This window comes from Anopheles funestus, chromosome 3RL (genome assembly GCF_943734845.2).
Source record: "Anopheles funestus chromosome 3RL, idAnoFuneDA-416_04, whole genome shotgun sequence".
Classification (NCBI taxonomy): domain Eukaryota; kingdom Metazoa; phylum Arthropoda; class Insecta; order Diptera; family Culicidae; genus Anopheles; species Anopheles funestus.
This window is the reverse complement of record NC_064599.1, coordinates 16,986,338-17,010,429: the sequence shown is the minus strand read 5'-3', so window position 1 is coordinate 17,010,429 and position 24,092 is coordinate 16,986,338. Positions and strand designations below refer to the sequence as shown.

The 24,092-nt window shown below is 41.8% G+C and overlaps 1 protein-coding gene across 3 annotated transcripts in view; it reads right to left on the bottom strand.

Annotated features, from left to right (window-relative positions):
• Positions 1-24,092, bottom strand: part of LOC125768005 (serine/threonine-protein kinase phg2) — a 134,543-nt gene that overhangs the window by 6,394 nt on the left and 104,057 nt on the right. For 2 of the 3 annotated variants that reach the window (XM_049435096.1, XM_049435097.1), the window contains one exon: positions 18,502-18,564. The exons of the other annotated variant lie outside the window; for it this stretch is intronic. The gene's annotated coding sequence lies outside the window, so the exon portion shown is untranslated. The remainder of the gene's footprint in view (positions 1-18,501; positions 18,565-24,092) is intronic. 3 annotated transcript variants of the gene reach the window in all.

The following is a 24,092-nucleotide window of genomic DNA, read 5'->3' as shown; positions in this document are numbered from 1 at the left end:
GTGTGATAAAAACGAAGGTAACCCACGGCAAACATTCCATTGCTCCGTGCAGGCAACAAACGAAAAAAAAAACAGAAAACAGAAAAATGACTAGAATACTCGAACCGATTCGTGCATCCTTCTCCGGTCGAACCGGTCCCGTATATTCCTTCGGATGGCAAAGGTTCACAGCGTACATCAAAGCGGACACCAGCGTGAAAGAATTCGTGTCTCAAGAGCGTTTCTCAAGAGCGAAAGCAAATGGCGACGACTGTAACGCTTCTGGTGACGGTGATGATAATTATTAATTATCGTCGTACCCCGGACAACTACCGAACGGCACACGGTGGTGATCGCGAGAATTTCACATCCGACCACCTTACGGAGACATCCAACGTTACTATGGGACCACGGGTGTTCTACGCACCGAGACTAACTTTGTTATCCTTTATCAGCTCAAAAGCTTTTGGGTGGTTGGGTGGTTTCCGAGACGCTCGTGGCGTGTTGGTTTACCATCTCATCCGCAAATGAAGGACCCTCGGTCAAAGAGATAGAGAGAGAGAATAAAATCCCGACAAGTATCCTCCTATTTGTAGTAGAAAAAGGAAACGAACTCTCAACCGTGATCGTGGATCGAGTTGTGCAGGGGTGCGACCAAAAACCCCAGGAACCCGGACGAACCGGATTCTAATTAAAGAAAACGATGGACAGAACCAACAGAAACAGCATGCCGTGCGTGCCCCGTTTGTTGCGCAAGAAGGGCGCGTACTAGTTCCCAGTTTGTACGTACGGTTCACGGTTTTGTCGCTCACACCTGTACTACGGTTCCACACAACAACTGTTATGCTGGTGGTGAGAAGCGGCAAGGCAAACGGCCCAGAAATGGTCTGTAATTAAAAGTTCTTCAACAAGACCTCAAGTCCCGGGTTTCGTCCGTTCCGTCGTTGCATCAAACGTTCTCCGTGTGGAAAGGGAAGAAGAAAGTCAGTGATAAGGGAGCTGAAGTGACAGCATACAGGGATGACCATTATTGTGAGATTGAATAAAAAGGGTTTCCTTGTGGAATACTTATGTTCTTTTTTAATCAGCTTTTGTTTATTTTTTCAAAAAAATTTATTTGCTTTTGAACAACCGTGGAAACGTGTATGTACACTTGATTTGTTTATTTTGTAGATTAAATTAAAAATGAAAAAAACACAATCTGTTGTTTAATATTAATACAATACATCAAGATTTTCCTTCTCATCAAATTTAATATCTACAAAATAATTTAGGAAGATGTCTTTAGATTACTCTGCAGAAGAAAAAACTCAACATTCAGTGACAAAAAAGAAACACTGAGCTGCCCTTTACCGAGGGCGAGGTTAAGTTTTGCTTTGATTTATTGGATCGCTTTATATGGCGAAACTCACCCTAGAATGGAGAACCACCAGCAAACTTTATTTTGCCAGGGGTTTTGGGATGTTTTTGGGGATGGCTTCCTTCCCATCCTTTCTTTCATTCGCCGAGAGTTTGTCATTGTTTCTACTTGTCTTCGCTACAGTTTGCCCATTTAACCAATTCGTCGTTTGAGCGGTTTTAATGTACAGTGTTCTCGTTAAGCTTAATGAGTAACGTTGAGGGAACCAAACTCGTTTGCTGGTATGGAAAATTGGAACAAAAAAATCGAGTCCAACAGGGACAACCCGTCTAGTTAGAATTCATTACCAGGTAGCAAAACGAACAAAACAAAAAAATCAGCAGAACACAAACAGAAAGAGGTTTGAAAGTAATCAACGTTCAACGAGGATGGGGTTGTTGTTTCGTTTCTTTCTATCCTCCACACCCCCCCCCCCCCCAGAACACCCGTTTCATGCGAACGAGTTAAGAAACTAATTTGATTCACTTCTTTCTTTACGAGCGGACGATTCGCGTAACAGGATAACGATAGCAGGACATTCCCACTGGAAGTGGTATGTAAGTTTACGGTTATGTCTTACTGTCGCGCCACCGATCGCGTTCGCAGCTGTCATTATTTCTATACATTTAGCAACGTAAAATTAACACCTCATCCCATAAGATCGTTAGTCGTTAGTAGTAGGAGCGCACTATAGCTGGACTGGCTATAGAAGCTTTACATTGTAACGAATAGAATGGAACTGCTACACGATTCCCAATATGAAAAGATTCTTCCAGGTGTGCTACGGGTACGTCAGGTGAAGGTGAAAATGAAATATCAAATCAAGTTAACTTTTGGCATCGGTTGCACAAAGGGAAGTAGAATATTGTGGAACGATGCCATAAAGCACATAAAATTTTATCACAACTCCCAATCAAAAAAAAGCCTTAGCTCGCACGAAAGTTTGTTTGCCTTCGGTCTTTAACAGGGAAAATCCATCCGTACGGTAAACCGAGCCAGCAGGGGTTTGTTGTAAAGCTTATCTGTCAAAAATGTCCCATGGCAATGTCCTGTTGAACGGGAGGCAGGAAAGACACCCCCACCCCCAAAACCCATCTTCGTGTCAAGTTAAATGAATCGTAAAGTAACGCTGGGTGAAAGATTTGCGTTTTTGGGGTGAGGCGAGAAGGAATTTTCATAGGAAAGTCATAAAGGATAATGATATTGCTATTTATGGGTTAGGTTTGGTGAAAGGATCCGTTTTTATTAATGGGAAATAACAGTGAACAATAAAGTAACGGCTTATTGATAATAAGTATTTGTCCTTTGGCATAAATATTTTATTTTCTCAAACTGCTGAGGCGATGGGTAGTCATTAAAATTAGGCGAAAGGCTATCAGGAAGATACTCGTTCAACGGAAAATGTTAATTTTGTAAGGATTTTGCTACAAAGCGCGAATGCATTTGATGTTCTCCTTCACGAACCGTTGTGTTTTTGGGTGTATTTTTTGTGACAGTGAACTTTGTCGCTGTTGGACAGATTTGTCACACAAAAAGTGAACTTTATTATAATATGAATCGAAAGATTAAAATAAATCTAGACACACGTAAATTGTTCTAGAATTTCCAAAAATTATTATAAATGACACAAGCTCTACTTCAAATTGAACTATTCAAATTCAGATAAACTTTGATGGCAGAGAAAATATTCCCCAACCGATATTGAAGTTCCGTGTCGCATTCATAAAAAAAAAGAATATCTTTTAAAGAACGTTATGCTGTCCGTTTATCCCCTTTAGCTGAAGATTAAAGAGCAAGGGACAATCCAATTTTATCGTAAGTAGCCCGAACACACTGACAGCAGAATATTGTCCGAAAGTAGCATTCATTGAAACCGAAGTTTATTTTATGGATCATTTTTACTGCCCCATTTAAATCAATTAAAATTGCTTCCATTCATCTTTTAATGGTTCTCGATCCCCTCTCATCAGATAGCGTTATAAAGGGGAGAAAAGTCTAAAAAAACAAAGAATTCAGTGCATTAAAGTCGATTTTAATCGTTGCTTTGAGAGTGTACAGTGTAGTGATATTCCCAGTTTGGCCACCGCTCGATGAAAACACTCTAAAGGTTCAACTTTTTGTAAAGGGATTTTGTGTCATTTCTTTCCAAAAAATAATACCCTTAAAAAGTTCATTATACAGTGCATCGTGTGCCTTATATCGAATGATCGTTGAGCAGAAGGTTTTAAACCGTGCTGTGCTGCCTTTCAAAGTGGCAATAATCCCATCCCCTATGGAGGACGTTAGGTGATACTTTATAAGCAAGTTTTTTTGCGCTTTCTCTCTTTTGCTCCAGAACTCCCCGATAGCTGATCAATACTGCTTGTCCACATATATGCTAGTGTACTACCTCATTTGGTCCATCTCGTCGATGGTTGACACCGCTACACAACTTGAAAGCATCCGAATGCAGATGAGCTCCACGTATGCTTAAATAATAAAACTCGTGAGCAGCATGTTTCGTGTACTGTGCTGGGCTGGGCGAAAAAGGCACCTAAAGGCGAAAGAATGTATGAAAAAAAAAGGAAGCGAATAAAAAAAATCAGAGAGAACCCAGCATATATCGATGGCCTATGTTTTGACTTTCTGTCACAGTGAGTTCGATGTTCGATTTTAACCTTAGAACACACGATACCCAATATTGTGTAGTAGTCGTATTGGAGCATGGATGCAGTCAATGTTTTTTTTAATGTTGTCTCCATCAGCATCAAAGAGCTTCATTTTCATTTTTAAACCACTAAGTTCTTTCTGGATGGTACGAAACCATCCAGTGAAAGGTAAGTGAACCGAATAATCGTCAACCACGCGCCCTTTGCCTTCTGTTTCCTCCTGCCCTTCATCATACACCTCATGGAGATGTATAGCTTTCCATCGCATAATCGTTATCTCGTGTCCTTTCTCTCTCTCTCTCTCTCTCCCTCTGTATACTGGCTAAGTACGGAATGTAAAGGCAACCGTGCCCATCAACCTGGCCACTACTCACCGAGGGTTGATTTTCCGCTTGATGAACACTTGATCGAACTTGACAGAAGAAATGCGTAAGTAGTAGAGGGAGGAGTAGGGTGAATGGAAAACCCCGGTAAAAAGGGATACAGAACCAATAGAAAATATTCAGCTGGAAATGTACCAATGGTAATGAAACACAAAAATAAAATGCTATTGAAAACAAGCAAAAAAAAAAAAAAACGAGAAGAGAGAAAAAAGCTACCAACAACAACAGACAACCTTTTAAAAAAATAACAGGAAAATAGTATGCGCCTGCAACGTGCATACTATAGATGGGCATTGCTAATGATGCAACCCGGGATACAACCCCGGTGGATACTGGCTTTCGCCTGTGATGCATTTCGGTTACCGGAGAATGTGTCGACGGACGAATCTGACGTTCGGTCGGATCGTACGTCGAAACCGAGCGAAGCAAGATGCTTTTTAATGCATGCAAATTACGGCTTCAAGCCCAGAATGGTCCTCGTGGCCGTTTCGTTCTAATCCCGCATCCGAGCGGTTTGGTTTTTTCCCGTGCGTTCGCGGCACGGTACGGTCGGCAGGATGGCAAAAGGTACCCGTGGGGGGGTGGCTATTGTGCTTATGCTCTATGCAAATTGTTTGTACGTAAGAATATTTGTCTTTCCGGACGAGCGTGGAGATTTGCACGGTGGCAGCGGCGGCGGCAAACGATGGTTTCGCGTACCATGTTTCGGGAAATCGGTTTCGTATTTTATAGGCTTTTGAGTTTTTGGTGCAATTTTTGGTGCGGGTAGACATGCGGGTGACTTCGAGCGCACAAAGGGGTGCTGAATTTTGATAAGAACATGCCGGGGAATACGGGGCGACTACGCTCACCGGAATGGATGATGAGAATTTATGCTGCCTATGCAAATGTACGTTTGTTTTCGAATACTTACGCCCCGGCCACCTGTCCTGGTTGGGCGCACGGGGCTTTGCCATTTTACTGATACAGTAAAACAGGAAAGGTCATTACCGATTATAATGTTGACGAACTTGATGATGATGGTGATGATCGTGGGGGGGTTTGATGGGGGGATGATAATAGTGAGTAGTTTGGCGGGGGGTTGATAACACTATTAAACGGAGTGGCTTTGCACTCCGGTATGCCTCTATTTGCTAGCGATTCTCTATTTCCCGTACGAAACGTACGAAACTTTCGCGAACGAAACTTAAGCCGGGTTGAAAGATTTAACGGCAGTGGAATTTGCACACAAATTGTTAGAAACTTTGCGTGCCGCTACTCTCAGCCGAGTTGAAGAGCCGTTTAGAATCACATTTGAGATTGTGGCGTACGAGCAGGATGAAGCTTGTCCCGGAGCATCAGTGTCGTACATAAACACGTCGCCTGGTACTGTTGGGAGAGAAAAACACTGTTGGGATGGGTTCTAAACCCCCGTACCGTGTACCGAGCATATTTAATATGCGCCATAAAGAGTTACGATAGAAAACGGACGATAAAATCTGTTCACTTTTATATGAAATCGTTTAATACGCCCGGCCCTTTTTCCAGACAAGTAGCTGAGTTTGTTGTTGTTGATAAACGAATAAATCCACATGTATGTAGCTGCTTTTTAATATGAAAACAATGCAAACTTTTATCACCCTTTGGCAGAGCGTATTGGCCGTATGCAGCATCCGTTCCGGGATGGTCTGGGGCCGTATGTTTAACGGATGGCCGTCAGGATGGAAAATCGAAAAAATATTAATATTCGGTACAAGCAGAGAATAGTCTCGTTCGATCGAACAATCATAAACACCGGTGGATGTTTGCCGATGCTTTAGGCTGTTCAATTTTATGATTCACTTTTGGCAAACGGAATGCCGTTGGCATTTCTGAAGGGAGTGCTTAAACGATCACAAATTATGGCTCTCGTGTCTTGATCTTGGATCGTGGATATTGCAGGGTTAGTGTTACAACATTTTGAACTGTTTTATGCTGTACATAAGATAACGTATTTTATGAAGCAAATAATTTAAAAATTTTTCTACTTTAATCTTGAAACAAAATTTATAAATTGGTTGTTTGCAAAATTTTTGTTAAATATTTTATACTTTGCATTTTATCCTTGGCTTTGTTTTGAAGAAGATAAACAATTTTATGTGTTTACCAAGGTTTGTAAGGTGGCTATTTTGCGGAACATACCAAAACAATGTCTTAATATATATTGTTTCTTAAATAAACATCTTAAACTAACATAAGGCAACCCCTTTAAAAGTTGGTTAAGCATTCGAAAGAAGCCGACCAGTTCCTTGATAAACGCCCCACACCCAAGATGCGATGCAAACGGTAATCACTAGGTATCGAACTGAACACTGAAACGGTAGCAAAAATAATGGCTGAAAAAAAGAACATCCTCCTCCCGGTTATTGACGCACAGTCTAAGCATGTCGCATAAAAGGTAGGCACTTTCCCGGATTTATGAATGCAAATATGGCTACATTCGCGCACTCGAGCGTTACTCCGTGGACGTTAATGTATTGGGGCGCGTGTTATGTGTTTATCAATTTATGTTCCCCGGGCGTGCATAAAGAGGGAATTGATGGCCTAGGCACTGGAGACTGGGCGGTGGCTTAGCGAAAGTCGTGAGTATCGCGTTACGGAACCAGAAGGGAACCCACGAGGAGACAAATTGGACCAAAGGCCATCCATATGGTGAAGGATGGAAGCGATTGAATGGTAATCAATCTAAATGAAAATCTGAACATAATAAGCTGTAAAAGCGGGTTAGTTCGGATCGGCAAAAAACAAAACAAACGTTTTACACGGTTTGTTTTTCCTTACTATGCATTCGGCGTAGATCGATCGTGAAGCAACGGATCGTATGTAGTGGTTGTAAGGCAACAAACAACCGATGGGGATAATGATGACGTTAGTAATGATGATTGGACGATTGTGCGTTGATAGCCGATAATGCAGAGGTCACTGTTTGATGTCCCTAAACCGGTTTTGTTGACCTTTCCTATGTTCATAACGACTCCTTTTTACCGCCGAGCGAGACGAGATTTCCCCACCCAGAACGTGTTCTAATGCTTTGCACAAATAAACAAACATCTCATCCTTTGGGGAGAGGCTTTTCTTGGCACATGGCCTGATGAATGTTGCATGTACGAATCTTAGCCATCAGCACGGACGCTAATCCCTTTCGAAACACACGCCCTAAGGACACTATTTTCCAAGATCCGGGCAATACGAAGACATCCGGTCAAGGGGGGCGGCACAAAACCGGACGCTAATACCCGGCCACCCATTCACCGTTTGGCGCAGAGGCAATTAATTTTTAATTATAGTCATTTAGTTTGGATAAAATGATTAGTTCATAATTTATCACTCTCGTGCACAACCCGAGATTACCCGTGGATGAGTGTTTCGTTTTGCTTTTGCGGGCCAACCTCAACTGAGTGTACGGGGTGGTCGAGTCCAGGCAGCTCATGGAAGAAGCATTAGAGACCACTTTAAAGTTGTACACGATGTTTTCGGTGTATAAGGAGAATTGCTTTAATCACCGCCAAGGGTCATGAGACAAATGGTTTTGTGTGCGGAGATTCGTAAAGTGATTTGCTTCGAGAGCGAAGGATTTGATACATCCATCATAGTGGAGTTTAGGTTTTGATGTTTTAAGATGATTTAAGCTTATTTTTCACCATTCCTTAATATAGCAAAAGAGAATCAACAGGTTTAACTACCTGGGGAGAAATTTTCTTACGAAAAGCGAAACGGTAAAGCAACCGAAAGGCAACCGTTTTGAGACATCAATTAGGGACGGGATATAAATAAAAGGGAAAGTTGTGCAAGTTGCTGCCACATTTTAAGGTACCGGCCGTAAAGCTTCCAGAAACAACAAATGCTTGGGAGCCTCACTTCGCTCCACGCGAATGATCATCTTCAGCGAGAGATCATCTTCAAGAGATGTGTTCCCGTCCCATCCATCCGGATAATGGTGGATGCTTTTTTGGACGGACAGCACAACCACAGTGCGCTTATTATGTAAGACAGCATCAAAGAAGCGCAACCATCCCCGTCAGCGATAGTAACCTGTCGGCATTGTTTGTGCAGTACGAAACAGTCAACGGCGGAACTTTGTCAACGAGCTCGTTCGAAGTGGATTACGGGAAGCGTGGCAGTACCAAACTTTGGTGAAAAAAGTGGAAGCATAGAAAACGTTTTACAAAACAAACTCCCCAAAAGCCGGTTGCCGAACAAAGGGATGAAGCGCATCCGTGTGAATGCACCCGGGAACATGTTTTTTTTCCTTCAAAATTTGAAGCACAAAGAAACGCAAGCGTTAAATTGTCCGTTTCCCCCCCTTTACTCGCGTGTCATACACGTAGAACAGTTTCTCATCATATGTATGTTTGTCGTACGTTTCTTTTTTTCTTCTTCTGCTGCTTCATCTTTTCGGGATACACCTATAAAATTGAACACATGTTAAGAGATCGTAATACATACGGCTTAGCGAGTTAATGAAGCACCCCGCGCTTTAAGCGATCGGTTATAGAAAGGGACTTTATGTTTGAAGGATGCAGTGTGGAAGGAAAGTTAAATTGATCCATTTTATTGTTCATGGAAAGTGATGCTGTACGTGTGAGACATGTAAATATAAACCACCGGGCGCGTGTTTAATTACTTCACTGCGGGACATCGAATGAATGCGTCAGAGGTTGTCAAACGAATAATCGCGAGAAAGTGTTGCAAGGATCGATCTTGTTTGGATCATTTTGTGCATGTTTTTAAATAGATTTTTGTAAAAGATTTTGTAAAATTTAAAACTCAAAAACATACATACTCTTCTAGCCTTATTAATATTTTGTTTAAATTAGTAAACTTTAAAAATTATTTATTGCATACTTTTAGGCGTTGTGAATTAATTTTATAGCTTCTAGTATGTATTACTGCAAGGGGTAGACAAATCGATCATTTATATTGTTTAAATAATGATAAAATTTTTTTTTTGGAAACGTGCTACTGTTCACTAATGAAAACAGCAACTTCATTTAAATTTTGTCCAACAGACACATCCAGCTAAGCTCACACAGTACCATTTCCTTCACTTGAAAGTAAAACGATTTATTTCGTTTGCCGATGTCGAGGTTATAACGATTCACTAACATCGCATTAGAAGTTCAGCAGTTAGCCGCACCGATGACATTTCAACCTCTACAGCAAACGCACATTTCCAAAATAATGAAGGTTACCGTCGGTGCGCCGGCAATAATAATTGAGCCCGAATCGTTTCCCTTTTGCGATCATCAGCGTGGGTGTCACGATTCTTCTGTTTGCTACGTCCGACCATCTGATGCTGACGGCAAATGTCCAAACTGTCATCAGCGTCAATGTCATCGATTTGTGGGGTGAGACTACAGTCGGAATGGTTCACGAATGGCTTTCAACGTGGTGTGTGTCACTCTGGTTTGGATGCGATGTATAATTTTTTTTTTCGCTATTCGACTGGTTTTGAGTTCGATCAAACATCGACCATCCATGATCGGATGAGCTTTGGATGATGCTGTCGCAATGGTCGAAACTCGTACCAACCCCCAAAAATGCAAACAGCTCTAACAGCATGAAGGGCAATGGTTGGCCAGTGTTCCCATTTTGATGTGTTTTTTTTCTTCTTCGTTTGTTGGTTTGGTCATTTTAGTATCGCCTAAATTGGCCCTAAATTCGAGCAGTTGGACATATACACGCACCCAACACAGGTAGCCTTCAAACCCAATTTCCTCACAATTACGATTCGTTGCAGTGAGAAGTAGGGCGGTTTTTCGCTTCGCTCATGGTACACGGCTCTGACCGCAGCGGGCACCCGAAGGCCGTTGCATTGAATGAAGCGTTACGCGCGGCACACCGGTTCGCCAAAAAGATGAACTAGACTGTGAGCCGAATTAATCACCTCAAGGGCGCTGGATGGATGGGTTGAGAAATTGGGAATTCGGAATTGAAGTTTTTCGATTGCCGGGCGACCACACGGCAAACGGGCACCGAAATTGATCCGATTGGAAATGGGGTGGAACAATAGGGTTTGTGTGAGGTGCGTGTGGTGTGTGTTTTTTTTTCCTCGACCAGCTTTTTCCGACACTTGGAAAGGAAGGAGGCGTTTTCCGTAACAGATCGCGGTCGCACATTAGCACCAGCTTCGATTGCTGCGTATCCGATCGACGTGTAAGGTATTGTGAGCATTTTTTTTTCTTTGCCAGTTTTTTTGGGGGGAATTGATCCGAGAAAGGTGACAAAAAAGTGTGCCTTTAATTAAGCTAAACGAGCCGATTGCACATGGTAAAATTGTGTCATGTACAAGAAGAGATTTTTTTGTTGTATATCTCAGATTTATTTTTCGATGTGGAACGTTCCGTGCTATGCATCTAATTTGCGTAATTAAATTTATTAAGTTAACAAAACCAAATTCTAATTTTTGTTTAATTTTAGAAACTTTGATCTCAAGATTATTGCCTTTTGTTATATTTTCAGTTACTTATACATTCAATACGTACTGAATAGCAATTAAATGTTCAAAGACGTTTCAGAATGCCTTAATTTGTTGAACTAATTTATTAACATACAAGGAGGCCCAATTTACATCATATACGTTAATAAGATATTGAGTTGTAAATTTAATTTTAATTCATTATTCATCATAATTCATTGAGAGTTCACAGACAGTAACAAGTCAACTGACAGCACGTCAGAAAGCAGGTTGAAGGCTAACCTACAAAAAGGCGCCAAGAAAGTCAAATTTAAAAGTTGAGTAGCTTTATATAAAAATGTAAAACCTGCATAGAACGACCTGAACACATATGTATGTATGTTAGGCACATATATAAATATGTAAAAACCCTAACTTTCTACAAGTTGTTGTGTAAAACAATGAACAATGAAGAGCGCGCGTGATTGCTTGTTACAAACGATTCATCGTTACATTTCACCCTGAATTTCCGGTTTAATTTGCACATTCATCTTAAACTACAATTAAGTAATTAACGCGGGCGTATGGTTTGAGCCCAGTTGAGCCCAGTTTGTCGTCTCGTTGATGAGCTCGAAACGGTTGAAGAGCCCGGCAGCTGGGACGGATAACTTTCGTGTAGCAAGCTTTCCATCCACAGTGAACCGCCTGTCAAACCGGTGCAGAATTCAAATAAACCACCGGATACAGGGAATGAGGCACGTAAAACATGTTTGATGGCACCATGAGAGTGGTGATGGTTTTTCGAGCGAGAGAACCATCAGAAGTGAGGATTTTGTGCTTGATTTTTATATGAGGTTAGGAAACTATTTCAGGGCATGATTTGCAAAAGTAATCTTGTGTTTTGCCCCACACCAGAAGAAACTCTCGAAGAAAATAAAACACAAAAAACACCAAGTACATTACTCGAATGGCTCTTTTGGACGGTATGGTATCGTATCATTTTATCCCGGAGTTAACTTTCCAAAAAAAAAAAAAAAAACAGGAGGTCTATTTTCAAAGCGGCTGTCATGGTTAAGGAAGGATGTACAGGTTGGATGTAAAACCGTTTTGCCGGATAGATAGTTTGGCGAAGTTGTTACCCATCGACATGATGGGGCTCCTCACGCTTGACGTGACGCACACAAGTTGGAAAAGTTTTCGGTGTCTTTTGGCTATCGGAGGCGGTTTTTTTTGTGTCTCTTCTAAAAATTTGAACATTTTTGGCATTTCAAATGGTAAAACTGTGCAAAAGCTAAAAGGGACAAACTTGTGCCTGCGAGTTACTTTGTGCACTCGGATATAAGGTTACGAGTGTTATGGAGTGATATTACGGGATAAAGTTTCTCACTTTCCCATCAGTTTGGCCTTGCCCGGTGTTGCCATCGGACGCCAAAGTTCAAAAGTCATGCGTGCATCGATAAACATTGGGTTTCGATAGAAAGGAGGGAGAGAAAAGCTAATCGCAGCATTATGGTTTACTGGATTTGGGGGTTTTTTTCGGGTTTCCTTCATCCCTTTTAGTAGCTCCGTATCGTGTACCAGCGTTATCTTCATCACTTTCATCTGGATATGGATGATGGTTCGATGAGCGTTCATTTCATGCCGGTGACTTGCGGTTTTCATTCCTTCCTTTTTTTTTTGAGTGAGCAAACGAGAATCGTTTGAAAACCCTTTCCAAACTCGATTAACCATTTTCTTTGACACCGTTTCCGATAGTATGGTGCAGCGAATCGTACAGCGAGGGATGCGAAGTCCCTACATATAATTCACCGTAACAAAAAAAAAGAAGGCAACAAGAAAACTCGTGTGATGATGTTATTAATTGTGTTGAGCTACCCTTTCCCCGTTTGTTAAGCTAGTGGAAAAAAAATCAAACAAAAAGGGCAAAACCAGATTTTCTTTTCATTTCCACCCAGGAAACGGTACGATCCGCTTTTGCGGGTTTCGGAATCGGTCGGTAGGCGATTGAATAACTTTCCTTCACAGTGTTCCGAGTGCTGGAAGAAAGAGGAAACCGCTATTTTAAGATAGCATTGAAGGCACCACCTTCATCATCCCGAAACGCGGGTTCCACGGCGGGTGGTCAACGGAAATCAAGCGTTTGATTAATTTCAAGCGATTCGCGGACTGTTATAGTGCATCAAACCCGTTGGACTGAGAGGTACGTCCGCTAGCTGGCACGATACGGGCGAGAACTTCGAGCGGATATCGAACCCCAAAGTGGGAGGAAGCGGGAAAGATGGGAAAGGAAAAACGAGAACGAGATAAGACAAATGGTTGCAAGATTTATGGAGGTCTCACCCGGCTCCGTACTGATCCACTGACTGACTAACTGACTGACTGACTGACAGACAGCCGAATGGATGGACGCAGCGGATGAACTAGATATGGCCCCGGGGGGGAAGGGTGGTCATGGTGATGGACCACTTCGGCGGAAGTCAATCGATCAAAGTGCATACAAGTTGTTCTATGGAGGCTTAACGTGTCTGCGTCCAATTCTCCTAATAGCCTACTTTCACGTTTGATGAAATCTTGCTGATAAAAGTAATCTTACCGAAGATCATTCTTGGCCGCAAGAGTTAGTGGAGTTGGTGGATGCAAATATTTGCCAAATGAAGATTTATGTGACAGCGCGAAAGGTCTATTCATTTGGTGATGAATGTACAAGTGCGGGCTTGGAACGATAAATTTAGCTTAAAATGCATTGAATACATTAATTTGAGCTTTTTTTGTCTAGGAAAAAAAAAGAATTGGTCTAAACTTTTCACCAAACGTTTGTATGAATAATTTATTTCCTATGGTACGCTTAGCTACACAAACAATAACCATCATTAATTGCTGTTTGTTTTGTTCGCGAACACGACAGACACGAAGCATCAATATGAATAATTGGATATGAACAATCTAGTGAGGACAATTTTTGGGGTGCAAAACTTCCACACGGTAGCACGACCGGTAGACAGAAATGGAGATTTACTTCTGTGTGTCGGCATCGTGAATGAGAAATAAAATAAATGGCCGTAAAAAAGGAAAAAAATAAAACAACAACCTAAACTCCGTAGTAGTTAAGCAGAAGGAAAACAACTGTTTGATTGCTGGAATAAACGATGTATTGCTGGCCATAAATGGTTGGCGAACCGGAATCGTGCACAGCCAAATTGTATCTCGCCGGTAATTGATCTCGCAGCTTTGATTAACTAATAGCAATTATTTGATTCGAATTATAATGGGGAGGGGATTCAAAAAGAATTTCATAAAGTATATCCATGTTCGATTGATTCAACTGAATTCTCTTAAATAGATGCATAATGTTCGGAATTTGAAGGAAATAAATAAATTCTTATTCGATAATCACCGAAAGTTAGGTGTATTTGAAATTTATAGTTAACATACTTCTACATAAAAGTAGAATAAATATTGTTGAAAGCCATACCATGCATGGTAATATTTTAGAAAAATTGTTAAAAGAAAAGAAAAAGTTGTTAAGATAATTAACGTTATCTTTATGTTAAGATAACTGAAGTTGGGAATAGCTTCTGTTAGAGTGCAATTTATAATTTTCTTTATTTGTTACAAGAAAAATAGAACCAAAATTATCTACCAACATCCTTGTACACCATCACTAGTGATAATTATACACTTGGTAGCATACTTTCAGGCAATACATTCTCTTTTCGTTATCTAAAACTTTAGACCCTTTGGCTCTCACTTTAAAATGATAATATATTCAAATTACTGCTAGAGCCAAGTGCTGAGACACAGGAGCATTAAATTTTAAATTAAACAATAAAATTGACGTAAAGTTCACGCATGCAACGCAATGGTGTTAAGAATGGTACCCAGTAGTAGTGGTAACTTAATAGCGGCACTCATTCGCCAAAGCGCGTAGGCTTACGCAGGTATGCCAATGTCAGTCTCAGCTTGTTCTAATCTATTCCAACTTGCCAGCTAACACCAGCTAAGAAAGGGTGCGTTTTTGAGTGCGGTGAATTATTCTTGTTTCCTTCCTTAAACAAGCACGGCATCGCTCAAGGCAAACCTTTGGGGCTGCGTAGGATGGTTACACACCAAACACCCATTCGGGCCGAAAAAAAAACGTTCAAACCATGTGTAGGAGGCACTGCAGGGATCCGGGCCCGGGCAAATGTAGATCGGTTACATTTTATTTTTTACCGTCACTCGGCAAAACAGTCACTCGGTGCTGGTAGTTTACTCGCTCGTTTGCACCTCTCGCCGAAAGGGAATTTAGAATGTGTCCGCTGACCACCCATTATCCGCTACTAGCACAGTACACCGGTGCTTTGCCTTTCCGGGCAGGTTTGTAATTAAATTGTAAAATTAGCACGACAAAATAATCGATACTGGGTGAGTTTTGTTTGGCATTGTTGAGCGCAACAGAGGTAAGAATTAATCGTGTTCGGTATGAAGCGAAACGACCAGCACGAGTGTGACGATCAGGTGAAAGGTTTGCTTAATGGGACTGAAAGGAAAAGATGTTGGACCCATGATAACCGGAAACATGGATCTTACTCTGAATGGGATTGTATACGTTGCACGGGTTCAAAATGTGGCAATCTACTGCACTTCTAAAGGTTTTTGCGGCAATAGGAAGCAAAATTAGAAGGTACTCTGTTGAATATCGGTTCCTGTTCCTGCCCTTTAGGGTGGTCAGCGTTATTTCGGGCCACAGATGTAACTGATTTGTTTCGAAATGAATCATGGTAGAAACAAAAAAGGGCGCTACAGTCTTACAAACCTCGAGACCGTACAGAAACCCGTCCTAATACGTGGCTGTGGCTCTCAACACATTTGTAGATCGATGCAAGATTGACAAAAGCTGGATGGATATTTGCATTTGCTGTGCACACTTACTCGAACGGGTATGGGCTTTTGACGATGCCAATTGATGTCAAGGCGAATCGAGCATGAAGTGTTCAAATAAAAGCGCCACACAAAATCAAGCGATTCAAGTCCTATTCCCATCACGGGGGTCAAACAGTGTTCGTTCTGCACTGTAAATTAGACATCGTCAGTTATTATGACGCATGCTGCAGCTGCTACATATATGCATATGTGTGGCTCAGGTTTCGCCCCAAAAGGCTCTGCAGCAACCCGACAATATATTCGATAATAATCGGCAACCGTTGTGGGCGGTCCATGTTCAGCATTACGGTTGCTACACAGCATAATCGTATGACTGTGCGCTCAGGAATGTGTCTCTTAATTGAGCTGTTGAATGCGACCATATTCCGGACAATCCTTCATCTGTAAATATTCAATGCAATGTAATAGAGATCCGGTCAAGTTAAAATGTTGCAACAGCGGATATAGCAAAGCTGCCCTGTAAGCTTAACATCGCGTCTAGACCGCGTGGTATGTCGCGCAGCTTGTGTTGTTGTTGCCCGTCAGGTGATCATGTTCGCATGCATCACATGAAGGAACCGGTCCCGGGGTGGGGAACGTCGTAACGAAAGTGAACTGCTTTCTCGATGTATTTTCGACGCAAGGGCACATTTCTCGAAACGACCTCGTTCGGTCTCGAGGGCACTCGTGTGCTTACTCGTGTAAGACCACTTGAAGGCAACATTGACATTGAGTGAGCAGGTTAGCGATGAGATGGCGAGCGGGACAAGGATAAAGGATAGGTCCTGGCAAAAAGGGTAAGGTTAAACACAACCTGACAAGCCTGTGAGCGAAAGTGCAAAAAGGAAAGTACCCTTGAGCTATTATCATTATCACGAATCCCTCGCTATTCCCTCTTACCTCTTACCGTTATGCCCGGAAGGCAGGCTTTGCTTCGGCAATCAACGCCGCTACCAAAACAATCAGCCACAGTTCTCCTTGCCTTGTTCTGCTGTGTGGGGCTTCGAAAAAGGTAAAACGGAGCAGCTTGATTGTTTCATTATCATCCCCGAGGCACGTACGTTGATCGTTCACGATCACTGTATGCAGAATCCGGAAGGGTTCGTGTCTTGTCGTTGAAGTCTTTCGTTCAAATTCGTTGATTGAAAAAAACAGTGATGGATGGAATTCGGCTCGAATAGATCTTTAATCATGGTTTTGTGAGTGAAAATTTGATTTCGAGCACATTTGTATGTTGACAACACGCAACATACCATGAACTTGAGCTGAGCGCTTGCTTGGCCCGTTACTAGGAAAAAAAGGCCGAAATAAAACGCAAAGCAGCAAATGATCTCCCCCCGGTTCCCGACGCGGTGACCTAATTCGAAATTTTCTTTTCGGTTTCATGGCACTAATTTTTCACCCTCACACCCTTAGCGCCCAAAACCGGACAGGCGGTCCGATTCTGTGGTGCGATTGTTCTAGTTTCACGCATCTACGCTAACAAATTAATCATTCCGCGTGTGCTTTCTTTCGTATCGAGATGCTCGCTATCGTACGGGCTATCATCACGTTCGCTTTTCGGGCTGATTTCGCATGGGTTTTTTTTTTCATCCCCTCCCCGGGGGTGTTTCGTCTTCTTCATTTGCTGCGTTAATGGGATGGCCTTGGGATGGCCCACCCACGGTAGGGGGATTGTGGGGAGTGGTACGAACCCGGTGTTCGAGCAAGGGTGACGAGCAGGAGAGTGGCTCGTGTGTAATTGCATTGTCTAGTGTCGAGTGCCCAAAGGGATGTTGGCCTCCTTTTATTTTGGGTTTCCTCCCTCCTTCCCTTTCTCTAAAATAGACTCCCGAAAAGAGAAGAAAATGTTTAGGTCGATACAGTAGGGCAACCTCCCGTACTGCTAGTGGTCCAGTTTGGGGTGTGATTTGTATCTGAGCCACCGCATCCTTCCGCGTCCCACAATACAACCGATCAGTTCGTGCCAGAAATTACAAACGATTGGAATTATTACGGGAATGCTCCCTGTTCTCTCTTTTACTATCCCTCTCCTACACCATAATGAATCTAACCGTGTGAGTGGATGCGGTATTTAATTAAATTTAAACCGGTTGTTTCAGTAACCGACCGGGAGCGGGTATCTACGGAATTCGGCATTGCCGGTGTTGCTGCAAACCGTTACAGCAAACGAGCATTCGATTTGTACCAATTGCCTTTTGCTGCTGCTATTATAATTGCATTCGAACCGGCTTTTGAAGTGTTTTGATTCAAGCGCGTGGAAAACATAACAAAACACTTGCAAATAATAGGAGCAATCTTCCGTAACACGCGGCCAAACACGTTTGCTTCGGTGCATAAATGGAAAATTATATTATCGTTAACCAATTACAAAGCAATTTTTGTACAAAACCCCGCGTATGGGGAAGGTGCGAACAAAATACCATCGGATAGTTACAGGTTTGTGTGCAGTAAATGAAAATGCAACAAAAAAAACTACTGCAACACATGTGTGGAATGGAAAACAATAGACGAAATCTGGCTGGGTACGTTTGATCAACAGGCCGTCGAGTTCAATGCCCGTTCTGGGATGGTGGATGGAAACAAAAGCTCACCTACCCCTGGCCGGGCCCAAAGAAGGGGTGAATGAAAAAAAAAACGCTCCAGCTTTTCTAAACTTTTTAGCATGCTTTTAGCCCCCCCTAAAGCATAATGGGGAGTTGCGTATTTCCCATAGGAAGTGACAATGCGCTAAAATTTCATTATGCGTGGCTTGTTTTTTTTTAGTTGGCCTACCTTACACGAACGATGAAGGAGAATACAATTGATTTTACACTATCAGCACATTGGAAACGTTACCTAGATGGTAGAGAAAAAAAGGACAAGAATTAGAATAAATTATTAAATGATGAGCTTGAATGTTTCTACGATAAATACTGCCTTAAAAATCAATTTATTTAATCAATGTACGGTGCCGGCTTAGCTGCACCTTCGCTTCGTATCTTGGATGATGAAATATTATGATAAATATTAATTTCCACCAACAAAGCGAACCAAACCGATTGGCCGAACGATTTGCTTTTGCAGGTGAAATTTTAATCCACGTGGGAAAGCTCAACGAGAACGTAGATAACAGAACGAACAAAGGTCATTAATCTGGATGGGATATCTTGAACTGACAAATCAGTACAACGGACCTTGACTGTTTTTCTGATCGTTTGGTTTTTTTTTGTTGGTGCGGTGCGTTAATATTCATGGACGGATTATGATCATCAACCTCGATCCACCTTTTTCCCGTTAGTAATATTTGAGCTTTGTTTGCTTCACAATGAATGAGTCGTTATCTATCACTTTGTGGGCAGAGAATTTGCTCCAAAGCTTAGCGTGTGGGATGAGGGGATGGTTTTGTGTTTTGAATATTAATACACGCACGATGACAGATGTTATGATGATGATTAGAAACAATTTTGAGGTTGGATTTTGTCTTGATGGCAACAAAAAAAATTTATTTTATAAATAAAAAAGGCTTGTGGTTTGCTTAGCAATAAACTTTTTTTAATTGAAATTTTTTATCATAATTAAAATAAAGAAAAACGATATTTTGTACACCTTTTATTCAACTTATATTCTCGCATTGGAGATGGCACTCATAAAAAAATAATCTATTCCAAGCTTATCCTTTTTATCCCTTAATTTAATTCTCTTGTCTATGTGATCCTTTTAGCTTGATGGGAAAAAATGGTTTTGTGAATCAAATTCAATCGGATCTATTTCCATATACATTTGTAGGTGTTTTAATTGGTTTCCGGGTCAGGAGGTGTGCACTATTGTGGGTGTGTCTCGGTTAAGGTGTATCGAATCTTCATCACTTCATCACGGAGCAAACAAAGCGCACACGCCAACGGTGGTGCCAAAACGAGCCAAGGTCAGCAAACTTAAATCCAATGACTCAACCCAAAATCAAACCAAGTTTAGCATTATCCCTGGAATTGGGAGAACGGAGGAATGGGAAGAAGGACCTAGCTTGAAACTTCCGGTACCAACAAATCCAGACAATGCTCAATCTTAGAAGGATTTTCCAAAAAAAAAAGACAGAAAACAACATTAACGAAGCCACTCGCCAAAAGGCACACAAGCGTAACTTTACACCTTTATTGGGTGGGGCAAAAGATTGCAACCCTTAAAAAAAGCAACAAAACAGAATAGAAATAGAATCATTTTCGGTCCGAACCACTGTGCCAGTGTGGTCCCATTCTTCTGCCGAATGCTAATGGCCGGAAGGATGATTTTAATGTAGTTCCAATTGAGTTATCTTCCCTTTTGCCCTGTTTCCTATCCATCCATCCAACATACATTTCACCATTTGGCACATGAGCTAAATTTGAATTGCAACGCTCCGGTGATTCTGCAAGCACCGAGGGTCGATGGCGAAGGTTTTGTGCCGGTGTGTGATTGTGCTTTTGGGTCCACGTGTCCAAAAACCTCCAAGGGTAAGGGTCAACATGTTGAGCGTGTAATCAGATGTAAAGGGGGTGCTGAAGTGGTGAATCTCGGCGAAAAAAAAGGTAACTCCTTTATGGGGGCCTCAAACCCTACCCAGCAGCCGTACCAGAGAAGAAGGAAGCAGCAGCAATGAGTGTATGAGTGTGTGGAGAAAAAAAAACCTTCCGCACTGAACGGAAGGCGAAGGTCATTAATCTCATCGCGGTAGTTAAGAGTTTTATTTATTGCAGTCATTGTGAATAAAGTGTTTAAACGGTTGGAGCGGTACGGAAATGCTGTGCCCGTACATCGTTGGGTGTTTTGCTACCGCGATTTTCCAACGAATCGATACTGTGACTCGCTTATTTCCCCAGAATGTGGTAAGAGCAAAAAAATATGCTCTCTTTCCAAGAAGACCGAGATCGATTTGTCACTTGCGATCGAAACTGGTAAAGGGTTTATTTCCTTTTTTTTCGTAACCAACCACCTTTGGAAACGAATCGTTCGAAAAGATGCAAAATTGTTGCAACTGTTCACTCATCTTTCACTTGAATTGAATGCAATCAAATAGTATCGCGTGGAACGTGCGACTCTGGGGAGGGGGTTTGAACTGAGTCACCGAGTAGTTATTGAACATTCCGCTGGTGGACCATGATTGATTTACCGTTCGGTGGCTTTAGTGTTGTTTGTATTTTCATAAATTGTACGAAACGGTGTACCATTGGAAATGCAACTGCAATCAGAACCACTTCCTGATGCTTTCTCACTCTCCATGCGGATAAGAACAGCGTGGAAAATACGCGTACATACAATCTATCAAAACAACACGCCCCAAGGATCAACTTCATTCGCCCAGCAAACATAGTTTCGGCCCGGATCTGGACAATGCATGTTGATACTATTTCCGGATTTCTGTATGAATGTTTTTGCTTTTTAATCTTTCACCAGCTTGTCGACATACAGTTGCCGGTCGACATACGAACACCGGTGGTTAACAAAAAAAAAAAAAACATGGCGTGAAACCAATGGTAGAAGGAAGAAAACGGTCACAAAAAATGGGACCCCGGGACATGCAAGTCGTTTATTATTGATGGTTAAAAAACGTTCCTGAAGTTTGTTTCTGTTCGTCAGTCCAGCTTGCGGATGGTTTGTGTGGATGCAAGCGCCACAAGAAGGAAATAAACCAATCTGCACCGTGCTGCATCAGGTACGGTCACCGTATTTTGCAGGCGAGATGTTTGTATATTTGTTTAACCAGGTTGCAAAGCGACCCACCGATGATTCGTTTAAATCAAACAAATACGCCTGTGCGCAAATGTCAAAAGTGAGTGACACATTTCAACGTGCTGGGAAAGGCGCACACAGAATGAGAGATAAATTTTCATTTGTTTTTTTTTTTTAAGAAAAGGTGATAGTCATGTTTAACCAAATAGCATGTATTATTGACTGAAACGTTCAGTAAGTGTAATAAATATTACTATTTAAACATGTGTAGGAAAATATATTTAAAGAAAGAAGCAAAAAATATTGAAGTTTTAAATATATAAGTCAAGTAACTTTAATAACTAGGGATTTAAAATCTATTAATTTTTTATGTTAACTCTACCCTTGAAGAATTAACGATTATTTACAAGAATTTTATTTCGCCACTATACCCACACAAAAACGACGACAAGATGAACGTGCCCATTCCATCCACTGCGTTCCGACAATTAAATGCAAGCAAATTGGTCACCGATCTGTGGCTCGGTGCTTATAAAATTAAATTCATATCCCGACCAGCTTAATTTGATTCTCTTCATTTGTTGTTTGCTGCTGACACTTTACGATTCTACAACGAGCGAGCAAATGGAGATGATAAAAAGGAAACCATTATTAATTCTTGCAGAAACGCCAACACATACAGACGTAGCATCATTGGCCAGTGGTGCAGTTTTATTGCACTTCTGTGGCTGTGTGTGCAGACGAAATTGTGTGGACAGCCGTTTTTCCTCCTCTCCTCATTACAAGAAGTCAGGCGAGGACCCTTTGGGCTATTTACCACCTGTGAGAGTTTAGCGGTAGTTGTTACAATTGACTTTTACGGTAAATCTTTGTTTTTATGTTTCCTGCTGTTGGGGGTAGTTACCCTGCTTGTTGTTGTTGTGTGCAGCACAGCTTCAGGTTCGAGCAATAAAGTAGCTGGAATTAAAAATTAATAAAAACTCCCTCCTTACTCGAACCTCTGGGAAGGAAGGAGGGAGGGGGGGTTTTCTGCGAGGTGTGATGATAGGTCTACGGGTTCGTCTCGTCTACGGGCCAGTGTTTCGATCGCCATCATTATCTGCTCGGATGCTCATTAAATTCTATTATCGCTCGCACCTCGCACACGAGAAAGAAAATAAAGCAAACGCTTCCAACGAACGCAATTGGTCGCTAGTCTAGCAGCAAGCTAGACGAGCAAAGAAAAAAGTTGGTTTTTATTCCTTTTAAGCAATGCACAGGAAATGTAGGTTCACTTGCAGTGCGCACTATACTGCGGTGGTAAGTGGTTAAGAGAATTTTCCGACAACCGCCACAATAACAATCAGCAATTGTTGCACGTCTGCGTGATGCGGGCCCCCCCGAAGGGAAGGGAGGTTGGAAAATGGTGGTTGCGTTCGTCTTGGCCACAAGTCGATCATGCGTGCCTGCGAGCATGTTTATGTTCTTGACGCCAACGGTGTGCAATCATCTATCATTATCCAGCGTCTCTGCACCCGTGTCTTCAGGCACCCAGGCTTTCCGACACCCGAAACGTACGAAAACACAAATTCAGTTCCTGGGGAAAAGGTGGTTTTCCCACGCGGGGTGCAAGTGGATCGTAGCAGCGTTTTGTTTCCATCTTTTCAGAACCGGAATCGGAAAAACATCACGAATCACCACGAAAATTGTGTGTGTTTGCGTATGTGACCATAGTGCGAGCGAAAGTTCATTGATTCGTGTAGGTTTTTCTTTTTTTTGTTTTCGTATGATTCCTGTTTTCCGTACACCCCGAAGCCCTGAGCCACTCGGGGGTGGATTGTTCCCTCCGAGAAGGATCGTTCCCTATCGATTACTCCCTTTAAATGGGGAGTACCATTCGGGTCCATTCTTTACCCGCAGAAATACAAGCGGTCGTAGGCTAATGAAGAAAATAAGGGTTTGGTTTTGATTGAAGAATCGAACGCTCCGGAGGGGCGCATATCGCTACAAACCCAGCAAAAGGGTGGTGTCACTTAACCACCGTCACATTCTGCTAGTGTTTGTGCATGTGGAAACGCCACGGTGAATGTGAATGACGGTTCGGTTTCACGATCACGCTCGAGTGCTTCATCCGGTGGTATCGATATTGCAAATTAATGGTGCGTAACGAACGAGAAAATGTCTTTTTAAGATGAACGCACCACGGAACGGCACGTATCGGAGGCGATTTGCTGCCTTGCCTTGATAGGCGATACCATGGCGAATGGATCTTGGCAAAGGCTTACAGCAAGGCGCTGTCGTTAAAATGGATATTATTTTCTACGCGCAAGTTCAATTACGCGATTTTTTATCCTTCAGAAAAGGGGGAGATTCTTATCCTATCGCGCAAGAGCATCCTTTTTAACATATAAATCGTTTTTCAGGTGAAATCTTTTTCATGGATACAGTTTTGCTTTCCATACTATTGATAAGAATTTTATTTCAATTTTTTTTTTAATTTTTCAACTATTTTTTTTAAGAATATTGTTTCTGGAATATTCGTAACAATTTTTAAGTAGAATTGATAATGTTTACATGATTTTAATAAAAGATGTTTCACTTCTTTTTCAACTATATATTCAAATCTAAGATTATTGATAATATTGCTTGTCTAGACAAAAACTTCTTCTACCTTCTTGAAAGAACTTTCAAGTTCATTTTCA